Source organism: Benincasa hispida, chromosome 1 (genome assembly GCF_027475165.1).
Source record: "Benincasa hispida cultivar pf3 chromosome 1, pf3_genome.v1.1, whole genome shotgun sequence".
Lineage (NCBI taxonomy): Eukaryota > Viridiplantae > Streptophyta > Magnoliopsida > Cucurbitales > Cucurbitaceae > Benincasa > Benincasa hispida.
Window position 1 is genome coordinate 1095040 of NC_143478.1, and position 14741 is coordinate 1109780.

The following is a 14741-nucleotide window of genomic DNA, read 5'->3' on the forward strand; positions in this document are numbered from 1 at the left end:
TTGTAGGTTTAGTCGAAATTTACTTTTTTCTAACCATCCTTTTTCATAGAAACAGAGCCAATGCCTTCTATCTTACCGCCTTGGGTCTCATAGAGGTCATGTGATAGGTGCATCCAGAATCTAGGACCCAATCATGTTTTCTTAGGGATTTACATGGTTGGATTTATCTAAGGTTAAGGCTAGAGCATTTGAGTAGATATAAGATCCTTCTACCACAGAAGCTTCAACTGTTTACCTTTAGAGTCTTTTTCTTTCTCTTGGCTTTTCCTTTTAAGAATAAAACAATCTTTGATGAAATGTCATTTCTTTTTGCAGTATTTACATTTTAGTTTCTGTTTAGGCTTATTTTCTCTGAATTATGCGGTTTTCTGTCCTTTGAGTGGTTTGGTTTAAAATTTTCTTTAACAAATAACCCTTCACTACTATGATGATCCTTTTTGACAGTTTGTAACTCTCTCTAGTTGATATTATTGTATCAGAACTTATGTTATCCCTTCCATATTTTAGAGCATTTTTTATTTCCCTATATGTCTCAGGAAGTCACATATGCCTCATTTTCATCCCCAAGTTTCTCTCATAAGGTTTTGAATTCAGCAACAATTTTCTTGAATTCATCTAGATTATTAGTTAGAGACTTTGATGAATCCATTTTAAACGTAAAGAATTTTTCCCTAAGGTACATTTTACTAGGAAGATCCTTTGTAGCATATAAGTCTTCCAATTTAGTCCATATCTTATAGGTTATTTCTTGATCGTTACCAGCTCCCAATCTTCTTTTTCTTGAGCTATCACTGAGACTGGGAGTGTAGATGGGTCAAGGAGAGCTCTGTGAGCCTTCTGTTATGAAACTTGAATCTTGAATCTTCAGGAACTGCAATCTTGCAAGTCTTTTTTCTCTGATACCACTTTGTTGGGCTTGCTCACTTAATTTCTTGAATCAAGAAAATCCCAAATGATGAAAATGTTTAAGCTGAACAGACCTATGATCCAAAGACATTAATTGATTTGTCCCAAAACCTGGTTGGTAGATCGCATTGTTCCACGACCTTCCATCTAATGTGCAACTCGTGTAATTACCACTTTCACTGCCTGATGGAAGTAACACCACTCTGATGGGAAAAAGAAAAATAACAAATAATTTGGTTTTCTTTCTCTCTCAGACTTCTGATTACAGAAGTTTTCTCTCTAATCCTCTTCTTGTTTGATTGTTTGTGTGAGTTTGTTTTTTGAATGAAGAAGAAGATGAAACATGTAATGTGATAAAGAGAAAGAAGGGAAGAAGAACTACACGGAGATGTAGGTGGTTCGACAATGGAGTGACTACATCCACGGAAAGGAGAAAAACTTTTATTATTCAAGAGCTAAGTCACTTTATTTTTTTTTATAGATCTTTTAAGTTTTTGTAAGATCACTCTACTAAATGTAAATGATGCATATTTATACTTTGAGCTGATACAAGTAGTTACATAACAAATTGTAAAGAAAGTGAAAAAAAAAGTCGTTGAAGTCTTGATTTGTATGCTTGAGTTTATTTTATACTTCACAAACTTTAAAAGAATTGAGGAATGCATACTCTTCCGTTAGTCTCTAACTGGAATAAGGCACCTACCGAGTGAGCCACAGTCGATAGTATTACGGGCGCCAAACCTTATTTATATACTAGTGGATCCATTTTTATGTCTCCACATAAAGTTAAGTATTCATATAATAATCATGAATCTTAGTTTATTGGATTTAGTCTTTACAAGTGCAATTTACTAATCAATAACAACTTTATTCAAGAAACGTTGAATAATATCTTTATTGATAATAAAATATGTTTAACTTTACAAACTGCGAGTTTTAGGATATACAACCCAAAATTATGTTGGGTTATTCCATGGTTGAAAGGGAAGATCAAAGGATGAAGAATCGTAAAAAGGAGAGAGAGTAACATTTAAAATTGGGGGCGAAAATGGTATTACACATGTGTAAAAGGTCAATGAGAACAAAATTTTTAGGAAGAAGTCATCCATAGAAAAATTTTTGGTTTTTGGGCTATTTTGTGAAATTTTTAGTGATATTTGCTTGGAGTTACATCTCATCATCTATTTTTGCATTATTGTCGAAGATAATGAACGGATTGAACAACCTACACAATGCTTGAATAGATTGAACATCAAAGATCTTGAACAAATCGAAGCTCAAAGATCGTGATCATACTTTGACTAGATATAGAGGTAGAAGAAAAGTATAACTCAAACAGATTTGGGCAAAACGAACGACAGAGCGGACAACGTGATGAAACTAGCGGAATGACTAAGCAAACAGATCTGGTGGTGAGACAACGGATTTGGTAGCATACCATTCATAGAGCTGGTGGCGTGCGATTCGATATAGGTGGTGGTGGGCGATTGGACAGAGCCAATGACACATTATTTGACGGTGATGGGAAGAGATCAACGATGTTGGCGATAAGTTGACGAACTTGCAACTCGAATAGACCTGCAACGTGAAACTCGAACGGACATCACAAATGAAAACTTCTCTTTAATGTGTTTAACGTTGAAACCCTAACTCCAAGGAATTAGGGTTTTGAAAAGGGGAAGGAGAAGGAGAAGGGGAACAATGGATAGAGGGAGAATGAGAGGAAAGAGGAAAATAAGAGTGGAAGAGAAATGAGAATGAGTTTTATTGCTGGTTGTGATCCTCAACACTATATTTTGTTTATTGTAAAAGTTGTGTACACAAAATTCAAAGTAAAATTTGAAGGTAGTGTAAAAGTAAAAGTTGCATTGACTAAATTTTGTATACTATGGCCTATTAAAATAAAAAGAAAATTGGCTTGGATAAGAACCTCATACTAGCTGCTTCACTTCATCTATTGAATATGTGCTGAAAAATTTCAGCTCATCTACGTCTGTGAATTTCTTCCCTTGGATTAAGGCAGGGTTCTTACTTGTACCCATAATTGCAAGAGTATCCCTTAGGCCAAGCATGTGGCCACCGAGCTGCTCTCAATGCATCTATAGAAATAAGGAGCCCTTATTCTTGGAGTTTTTTCCGTGCCAGTTTAACATTCTTGGTCAAAATAAGAACCTTCGACAACCATTTGTCAGCTCCAAGTTTTTCTTCGATCTCCAGAGCCGTTTCAACATTCTTGGGCTTGGCCTAAATAAAAACCTCCAACATGTTGGAGTTAGCATGCAATTAGCGAAAAAAAAAAAGAGTTGTGTGATGTTTTAGTTGTCAACACATGAAAAACCTATCTGAAAATAGCTGATCGCATACTAAATAGCATTGTTTTGTAGGGTTTCAAAAATAGTTGCAAAGGGGAAAAAGTATAAGAGTTTTCCTATGTTTCTTTAGAATTTCAATGCAATAAAAACTTTTTGAAAACAACATGCCGCAAACGTAACCTTTTTGAAAACAACATGCCGCAAAAAGAATATAGTCAATATAATCTCAGCTAAATAGTAAGATTTCAAAAACAGCCGTAAGAAGAAAAATAATGAGAATTGTTGTGTTTTATTTATGGTTTCAAGTAAAAAAATACTTTTCTAGAACATTAAGTTACATGGTCTAAAATAAATTAGTAATTATAATTTTAATTTCATCTTATCCTCGCGTAATTATGTTATAAAAGATGGTTAGTAAATAAAATATATATTGTTATATATATTTGGTCCTAAATTTCAATAGTGTCTAATAGGTACATCATATGCTTTCAATAAGTTTACAAAAAGATTTAAATTTTTTAAAATTATTTTTTTGTGTAAAAATTTCTGTTTAGTAGTTATATAAATTTTTAAAAAAATTATACTATATAAAATATTTATTTTGCCACAATAATATAAAAATTTCAATTACATCGTTTTCAATTATGTTCTAATGTTGAAAAAGGAGTGAGTGGGTTTAGAGGAATATTTCTTTAGAGCATATATTTGGGTTTAGTAAATCAAAACTATCTAAAAAAATGTTATATTGAACCTTACACAAACTCATAATATCATTAAAAAAAATATTGAAATCATTCTAATATTGTACATAACTATATAAAAAAATCATTTCCTAAACAAACTAGTGGGACTAGTTATATTTACAGATGAATGAAACTAAAAGAATAAGATTTTGAGTGACTTCTTTTGGTTATAATTACCAAATGGAAAAAAAAAAGAGTGGGTTTAGTTCATAGGGAATACAAATGCCACACAAACTTTCACCAAGAGAGAAATAAAGCAACAAGACAAACTTTAACACAAACACATGACAATAACAGACCAAAAAAACACATAGATAAAGTATTTCCCGTTTACGAGCTGTGTAGCCGATTACAAGGTAAATATCGCTTTTTGTTGGGTTTTGTAGCCCTTTATGAAAACAACCCGTCTCGAAGAAATAGATTTTAGGTTTTTTGTAGGTTTCATAAACAACTACATGGTAGAAAAGAAAGAGTGTTTTTTTTTTTTAGGATTTTAGTGCAAGAAAAACCTTTTTGAAAACAATTGGCTGCGAGAAGAGTTAGATTAGAGTATGAGCTAAATACCAGTTTTGGTAAGGTTTCAAAAACAGCCGCAAAGAGGAAAATAATGAGAGTTGATGTGTTTGTTTATGGTTTCAACTCAAACAAAACTTTTTTGAAACAAGGGTTGTTTTTTTGAACAAAGCTATCTTATAAGGTGGAATTAGTTTGTAACCATCTATTTTGATGGGCTATATATATATATATATATATGCACATACACACGATGGTGAGTTAGAAAAACATATTTTTTTTCATTAAAAATGAAATGTTTACCATTTTTTTTTTGTTCTTTTAGGTTAGTCAAAAATTATTTTTTTAAAAAAATTTGATATGCATAGCAATTTTTTTTTAAAAAAAATTGGATTACCAGCACCATGAACACATGGTCTTAGGCTGATGAAGAATAACATCTTTCTCATAAAATTTAACAAGCTTTTGGGATTTGATTTATGGATGGCAGCTACAACCACATAAATCTAGCAAACAACAACTATATATATTTCAAAAAAAAAAAAAAAATTAATAGCTCGGACTTTAAAAGAATGGAGGAATGCATACTCTTCTATCTCTAACGGGAATAACCGCTTCTTTTGTTGTCCAATCCACACTCAGATTTCCATAACCACTATTGTTACCATAAAATTTTAATATCTTTTAACTTACCTAAAAACTACTAAAATTAAAAAAAACCATATTGATTTGGCTACAATAAAATATAAATTTCTCAACTACAACTTTTCCCGCTTTGTATTCAACTCCTCGAATCCCCTCGAATCCTAGTTCCTAAAATATAAGACTCGCACCCATATAAATAGATTGGCCATTAAAGATCTTGAACAAATCTAAGCTCGAAGATCATGATCATACTTGACTAGACATCAGAGGTAGAAGAACAGTAGAGCTCAAACAGATTTGGGCAAAACGAATGGACTAGCGGAACGACTGAACAAATAGATTTGTTGGCGAGACGACAGATTTGGTAGCGTGCTATTCAAAGAGCTGGTGGCACGCGACTCGATAGAGTTGGCGATGCGCGATTCGACGGAGCTGATGACACGTGATTCGATGACTGGGAAGAGATAAAAAACACTGAGGCAAGTCGACGAACCTGCAACTCTAACAGACCTGCAACGTGAAATTCGAACAGACATCACGAATGATAACTTCTCTTTAAGGTGTTTCACGTTGAAACCCTAACTCTAAAGAATTAGGGTTTAGAAAAAGGGAAGGAGAAGGGGAACAGTAGAGCGAGGAAAGGAAGAGTGGAAGAGAAATAAGAATGAGTTTTATTGTTGCTTGTGATCTTTAACACTATATTTTGTGCATTATAAAAGTTGTGCACCCAAAATTCAAAGTAAAATTTGAAGGTAATGTAAAAGTAAAAGTTACATTGACTAAATTTTAGAAAATTGGCTTGAATAAGAAGCTCATACTAGCTGCTTCACTTCATCTACTAAATACGTGCTGAAAAAAATTTCAGTTCATCTAGATCTGGGAATTCTTCCCCTTAATTAAGGAAGGGTCCACACTTACACCAAAAATTGCAGAGTGTCCCTCAGACCAAGCATCCACAGTGGCCAACGGGTTTGCAGTGCTCTCAATGCATCAACAGAAATAAGGTGTTCGGTGTCAGTTCGACATTCTTGGCCGGATTAAGCATTTCAGAGTTTTCCGGCAACCCTTCGTCAGCCCAAATTCCAGGCTCGTTTCAGCATTCTTGGCCAGAATAAGAACCTCTGACGACCTTTCACTAGCTTTAAGTTTTTCTTCGATCTCCATTTCAACATTCTTGGGCTTGGCCTAAATAAGAACTATCGATATTAAGCAGAAGAAATCAATGAGAGACACTAATCTCATTCAATTTGCTCTTCATAGACAAACAGGTTGGAGTTAGCAGGCAATTAGCGGACATCAATTTTAGCATTTAAGAAAGCATGTTCATAACATAAAATAGGGTTTGAAAATATACCTTTGAAGACCTCCTATTCAACTTCGAATTTAGCTTGATTCTTGACTCCAAAACTTGTAGACCAATATTTATCTTCCCTACCATTCTCTTAAACCTTAAATTGGATTGTGGGATCCAAAAGGAATTAAGGAGAGAATCCGTTTTTGTGGTGAAGAATGTCAAGAAGAACTTTTCTTCTTCAACCTTTTGCATGACAGCATCCTATGCAACGAATAAGTTGTTAGCTTTTAAAAAATTTATTCGTACAATCGGATTGCATAACTAATTGACACGAAACACTAAGAAGATAGTGGAATTGAAGGTGGAGAAAGTAACAAAATCCACTTAAATCAATTTCAATTGAAATTAAATCAATGATTTAATTTAATTTTTAAAAAGCAAATTAATATAAAATTGATTTATATATTTTGAACTTTCACAAAATTCAAAAATTCAAAATTTCAATTTTGAATAAAATTAATTCAAATAATTAATTTTAAATAAAGTTTATTTAATTAATTAAAATAATTTAATATCCAATATTAAATTATTAAAATATCAATTCCACTACCATGAATTCCTATTCATGTAATTAATATTTAAATCAAATAAATTCGACAATTAAACATTTAATTATATCACATATAATTAATGATTTCCTCAATTCAAATTTGAACGTTTCAAATTCTCATGTTATTCTAAGGTTTAATCTAGTAGGGATCTAATGTCTATAGATCATGGGCTCCAACGATCCGAGATTAACCGGCTAAACTCTAATTCATATTAACCAACATTCGTTAACTACTGGGTCATTTCACTAAAGCCCAATAGTTGCACACGATATAACCATAATTACTAAGACAACCTTTCACAGATGGTTCGTAATAACGACTGTGTCAAAAGCTATTTTACCTCCGAGATTACATCTTGTTTCTTAAGTACCACTAATCCTCTAATGTCCCTTGTTCAAGACTCGGAGTTAGCAGTCAAGGGAACAACCTCTCTACTATCCCTAAAAGCAGGTATGAGAGAATTTCATTTTGCACCCTGTCCGCGACTATCTACCAAATCTTACCCTCATATGGGAGGTTTATTGAACCGGCGTTGTTGAGCCAACCCTCACCCAGATGAAGATCTAAGGATAATTCCGAATAAACAAGAGTTTATAGTTAGTTCAGAATTAAGGTCAAATTACCTAGGTCATCGCTTTGAAATAGTAGTCTTAAACAGTAAACAACTTTATAATGTTAGAATGACTTGTTTTTTGGTCCGATCTTATACAAACTCTTTGCATAGGATGCCTCAACTCGCATGTTTCCACATGAACGAATCAGGATCGCTTCATTTGTAGCATCTTACAATAATTATAACATCTACAAAGTAGGTCGCATCCGATAGTGTCTCCACATGAACAAATCAAACTTTAATAACATCTATATTTATTAGTTTATTTTTTTTACAAACAAGTTTATCTTCGATTTCTAGAGCCGTTTTAGCATTCCTGGCTTGAACAAGAACTTCCGACGGTCCTTCGCTAGCTCCAAGTTTTTCTTCGATCTTTAGAGCCATTTTATCACTATTGGCCCGAACAAGAACCTTCCCTGGCCATGTTAGTGCCTTCTTCAATCTCCAACACCATTTCAACATTCCTGTCCCGAATAAGAACATTCGACAACCCTTCGTCGACCATTTCGACGCCTTTATCTTCAATCTCGAACACCGTTTCAACATTTTTGTCCTGAATAAGAACCTCCAATGGCCCTTCGCTGACCGTTTCGGAGCCTTTATCTTCAATCTCCGGCATTGTTTCAACTTTCTTGGCCAGAATATGAACCTTTGGTGCTCCACCTTTTTCTTTGATCTCGGTTAAACTTTTCTTTTCTCTTTTGTTATATTTTCAGCCATTTGCATGTTTTCAAGCAATAGTCGATTTCCCTCGAATATATATATACCAAATTATATAAATAATAATAATAATCTTACATTTTGTGTAAAAAATACCCCTAAATTTTTAAAATTTTCAAAAATACCTTAATTTCTACCATATATTTCCGCTCCTCGAAGATGCTTACCTCAACTTTGAATAATTAATTAAACTTCTTTAATTAAATTACTCAACATCTATTTCTACGTCCATTGGATATAAGTAATCCACAATGTGATGACCCTTCACAAATTGCTCGTAAGTATAGCTGAGCCAAAATTATCATTTTGCCACGTATCTATTTCTACGCGTACTTTTTTTTAAAGAAAAAAGACAAACAACTCATCTAATCTTTCCCAATCTAAAACCAGGCAACCTATTTAAAAAGCTCACTACTCGAGTTCAAAACTAAAAGAAAAAAAAATAAATAAAAGACCAAATACTAGAATCATCTAATCTTTATCTTTAAGTCCCCACAAAATCCACAAAAATATAAACCATTTGGATATCTTCAACAATTCAATGAAGAAGCTCTTCGTTTATTTTTATATTTCTCCCTCTAATCTTCTTCTTCTTTGTAATATGAGTCACTTTTCTATTGCATTTTATTAACTATTGTACTTCAACATCTTAGATGTTGTTTTTTTGTATTGTATTTCAGGGTTTGTATTTTATTTTGTGCTATTGTTATTAACTTGTGTGCTAAATCTATCTATATCATAGATTTTTTTAAGAAAAAGAAATGTATCTTTAATGTATCAGTATCCTCAGTTTTTAGAAATATATATATTAAAAAAATATTTAAAAAAATGATGTATTCTTAGACGTATCCGTATCTTAGTTTTTTGAAATTGAGAGTCGCCATATCCGATCGTATCCGTATCGTGTAACCATATCTGTGTTTGTGCTTTATAATATGGAATCAATTTGTAACCATCTATTTAAATGGTACCCGATTGAAATTTATTTTCTTCTAAAAATTCAGTATGCTAGAAAATTTAAAAACAATTTTTGGGTTGCTGACGCCATCAACACGTGGTTCTGGCGATGAAGAATAACATTTTCTTAAATTTAATAAATTTTCTTGTAACGATTTGATTTATGCCTTTGATGGTGGATACGACCACAAAAATCGAACAACAACAATATATATATTCTAAAAATAGTTAATCAATAGCCCAAACATCATGCCACTAAAATTTTAAAAAACTAACCATAATAAATAAACTTCAATTCTGTCTTTTACAAAGACAAAAGTTTAAAAACAACAATTTTGATTTTTTTTTAAAAGACTGAAATATTAAGAAAATGATACTCCATTTACGTTCATCTGATTGTCTTCTGGAGTTTGTTGATTTATTAACTTGCATATAATTGTAGTATTTGAGATTGAATGCGTATAACTTCAGTCTCTCTGAAAGACTAAATTGAGTAAAAACAAAAAATCACACTATTTTTGCAAATAGTTTTCAATTCATATGTTTTAAAAAAGAGAGTTGTTGTGATTTTTAGGTGTCAAAACATGAAAAACCTATCTAGTCGGTTGCGAACTATGTAGCATTGTTTTGTAAGGTTTCAAAAATAGCCGTAAAGAGGAAAATAATAAGAGTTGCATTTCTTTAGAATTTCAATGCAATAAAAACTTTTTGAAAACAACATGTAGAAATATAGTCAATATAATCTCAGCTAAATAGCTAGGTTTTAAAAACAATCGCGAGGAGAAAAAGAATAAGAATGGTTGTGTTTTGTTTATGACTTAAGTAAAAAATACTTTTCTAAAATATTAAACTGCGAGATCTGAAATAAATTCGTAATTATAATTTGGATTTCATCTTACCCTCACGTAATTATAAAATTCAAGGATTGTTTTCAATATTGTTATAAAAGATGGTTAGTAAATAAAATACATATTATTATATATATTTGGTCCCAACTTTTAATAGTGTCTAATAGGTGCATAGTATACTTTCAATAAGTTCACAAAAAGAATTAAATTTTCTAAAATTATTTCTTTATGTAAAAAAATTTGTTTAGTAGTTATATAAATTTTTTAAAAGTTGATTACTCCTTTCTAATTTTTGTTCTAACGTTGAAAAAAAAGTGTGCGGGTTTAGTTTATAGGAATATTTTTTTAGAGCATATATTTGAGTTTAGTAAATCAAAACTATCCAGAAAAATGGTTACATTGAACCTTGCACGAACTCATAATATCATAAGACATATTGAAATCATTCTAATATTCTACATAACTATCCAAAAAAAAAAAAAAAAAATTCATTTCCTAAACAAATGAGTGAGTCTAGTTTTATTTACCAATGAATGAAATTAAAGGAATGAGATTTTGAGTGAACTTCTTTTGGTTATAATTACCAAATGGAAAAAGGGAAAACAAATGATATTACATAGAAAAGTTTAAAATTGGGGGCAAAAATGGTATTACACATGTGGAAAAGGTTATTGGTCAATGAAAACAAAGTTTTTAGAAAGAGGTGATCCATAGAAAAGTTTTTGGTTTTTAGGTTATTTTGTGAAATTTTTAGTGATATTTGCCTGATGAGTTGCATCTCATCATCTATTTTTGCATTATTGTCGAAGATAATGAACAGATTGAACAACCTACACAATGTTGGAATAGATTGAACATCAAAGATCTTAACAAATCGAAGCTTGAAGATCGTGATCTTAACAATAGAAGGAAAGTAGAGCTCAAACAGATTTGAGTAAAATGAACGACAGAGCGAACAATGTGATGAAACTAATGGAATGACTGAGCAAACAGATCTGGTGGCAAGACGACGGATTTAGTAGCGTGCCATTCACGGAGCTGGTGGCGTGCAATTCGACAGAGCTGGTGGTGGGCGATTCCACAGAGCCGATGACACGTGATTCGACGATGATGGGAAGAGATCAACGACACTGGCGGTAAGTTGACGAACATGCAACTCGAACAGACCTGCAACGTGAAGTTCGATCGGACATCACAAATGAAAACTTCTCTTTAATGTGTTTCACGTTGAAACCCTAACTCCAAGGAATTAGGGTTTAGAAAAAGGGGAAGGAGAATAATGGAGAGAGGGAGAGGGAGAGGAAAGGAAGAGTGGAAGAGAAATGAGAATGAGTTTTATTGCTAGTTGTGATCGTCAACACTATATTTTGTTTATTATAAAAGTTGTGTACCCAAAATTCAAAATAAATTTGAAGGTAGTTTAAAAGTAAAAGTTGTGTAAATTGGCTTGAATAAGAACTGCTTCACCTCTTCTACTGAATAAATTTCAGCTCATCTACATCTGGGAATTCTTTCTCTTGGATTAAGGCAGGGTCCATACTTGCACCCATAATTGCATCAGGCCAAGCATGTGGCCACGGGACTTGCAGTGCTTTCAATGCATCTATAGAAATAAGGAGCCTTTGTTTTCCGGTACCAGTTCGACATTCTTGGTCGGATTAAGAAAGTCAGAGTTTTCCAGTAGCTCTTCTCCAGCTCTAAGTTTCCTTCGGTGGCCATTTGCAAGCTCCAAGTTTTTCTTCAATCTCCATAGCCATTCTTGGGTTTGGCCTAAATAAGAACCGTCAACATGTTGGAGTTAGCATGAAATTAGCGGAAAAAAAAAGAAGAATTGTGCGATATTTTAGTTGTCAACACATGAAAAACTTGTCTGAAATTAGCCGATCGCGTGCTAAGTAGCATTGTTTTGTAGGGTTTAAAAAATAGTTAGCCGATTGCATGCTAAGTAGCATTATTTTGTAGGGTTTCAAAAATAGTTGCAAAGGGGAAAAGTATAAGAATTTTCTACGTTTCTTTAGAATTTCAATGCAATAAAAACTTTTTTGAAAACAACATGCCGCAAAGAGAAGTATAGTCAATATAATCTCAGCTAAATAGCTAGGATTTCAAAAACAGCGAGAAAAAGAATGAGAATTGTTGTGTTTTATTTATGGTTTCAAGTAAAAAAATACTCTTCTAAAACATTAAGTTACAAGGTCTAAAATAAATTAGTAATTATAATTTGAATTTCATCTTACCCTCACGTAATTATAAAATTTAAGGGTTGTTTGTTCAATGTTGTTATAAAAGATTGTTAGTAAATAAAAAATATATTATTATATATATTTGGTCCTAAATTTCAATAGTGTCTAATAGGTACATCATATGCTTTCAATAAGTTTACAAAAAGATTTAAATTTTCTAAAATTATTTCATTGTGTAAAAATTTCTGTTTAGTAGTTATATAAATTTTTAAAAAGTTAGACTATATAAAATATTAATTTTGTCATAGTAATATAAAATTTTCAATTATATCGTTTTCATTTATGTTCTAATGTTGGAAAAAAAGTGAGTAAGTTTAGAAGAATATTTCTTTAGAGCATATATTTGGATTTAGTAAATCAAAACTATCCAAAAAAAATGTTATATTGAACCTTACACAAATTCATAATATCATAAAAAAAATATTGAAATCATTCTAATATTGTACATAACTATTAAAAAAATAATTTCCTAAACAAACTAGTGGTTTAGTTATATTTACAGATAATGAAACTAAAGGAGTAAGATTTTGAGTGTATTTCTTTTGGTTATAATATCAAATGGAAAAGAAAAAAAGAAAAAAAAGAATGGGTTTAGTTCATTGGGAATGCAAATGCCGAAAAAACTTTCACCAAAAGAGAAATAAAATAATGACACAAACCTTAATACAAACACACGGCAATGACAGACAAAAAAAAAAAAACATAGATAAAGTCTTTCCCGATTACGAGCTGATTAGCCGAGGTAAATAGCACTTTTTGTAGGCTTTTAATGCAAGAAAACCCTTTATGAAAATAATCAACCTCGAAGAAATAGATTTTAAGCTTTTTGTAGGTTTCATAAACAACCACAAGGTAGAAAAGAAAAAAAATTGTTTTTTTTAGAATTTTAGTGCAAGAAAAACCTTTTTGAAAACAATTGATTGCGACAAGAGTTATGTTAGAGTATGAGCTGAATACCATTTTTAGTAAGGTTTAAAAAATAGCTGCAGAGAGGAAAAGAATGAGAGTTGATGTGTCTGTTTATGGTTTCAACGCAAAGAATGAGAGTTGAATGAGAGTTGATGTGTCTGTTTATGGTTTCAACGCAAAGAATGAGAGTTGATGTGTTTGTTTATGGTTTCAATGCAAACAAAATCTTTTTGAAAATATTTGGCTGCGAGGAAAAATAGAGTCAAGAGTCAATTTCGTAATTTTAATTTTAATTTCATCTTAACTATAAAATTCATTGTGATGACTTCTAATAGTCACACAAGGATTGTTTTCGCAACACTCTTATAAAAGCTATCTTATAAGATGGAATTAGTTTGTAACCATCTATTTTGATGGGCTAGATATAAATATATACACATACACACGATGGTCACACGATGGTCAGTAATTTTTTTTTGTTCTGGTAGGTCCAGTCGAAATTTACTTTTTTCTAAAAATTCATTACCGGCACCATGAACACATGATCTTAAGCTGATGAAGAAGAGCATTTTTCTCATAAAATTTAATAAGCTTCTCATAAGGATTTGATTTATGCCTTTGATGGCAGCTACAACCACATAAATCTAGTAAACAACAACTATATATATATTTTAAAAAAAAATTAATTAATAGATCAAACTTTAAAAGAATGGAGGAATGCATACTCTTCCATTAGTAATAACCGCTTCTTTTGTTGTCCAATCCACACTCAGCAGATTTTCATAATCATATCTTCAACTTCGCTATCGTTACCATAAAATTTTAATATCTTTTAACCAGTAGTAATAAAAGCCCACAAACAAAAAAACCAAAATAAGCTTGAGAATTAAGAGATACTTCTCTTACAGCCAAATCCTTCTTAAAAGCTACGGAAATTAAAAAAACCATATTGATTTGGCCACAATAAAATAAAAATTCTCAACCACAACTTTTTTTTCCGCTTCATATTCAACTTCTCAAATCCCTTCGAATTCCAGTTCCCAAAATATAAGACTCGCACCCATATAAATAGATTGGACGTTAAAGATCTTGAACAAATCGAAGTTCGAAGACTGTGATCGTATGACTAGACATCAGAGGTGACGACGAATTTGGTAGCATGCTATTCACAGAGCTGGTGGCGCACCTAAGAAGAGATAAAACAAGCTGGGCGAGTCGACGAGCCTGCAACTCTAACAGACCTGCAACGTGAAGTTCAAACGGACATCACAAATGAAAACTTCTCTTTAAGGTGTTTTGTGTGAAGAAGGAGAAGGGGAACAATGGAGAGAGAAGGAAATGAAAGAAAGAGTGGAAGAGAAATGAGAATGAGTTTTATTGTTGTTTGTGATCCTTAACACTATATTTTGTGCATTATAAAAGTTGTG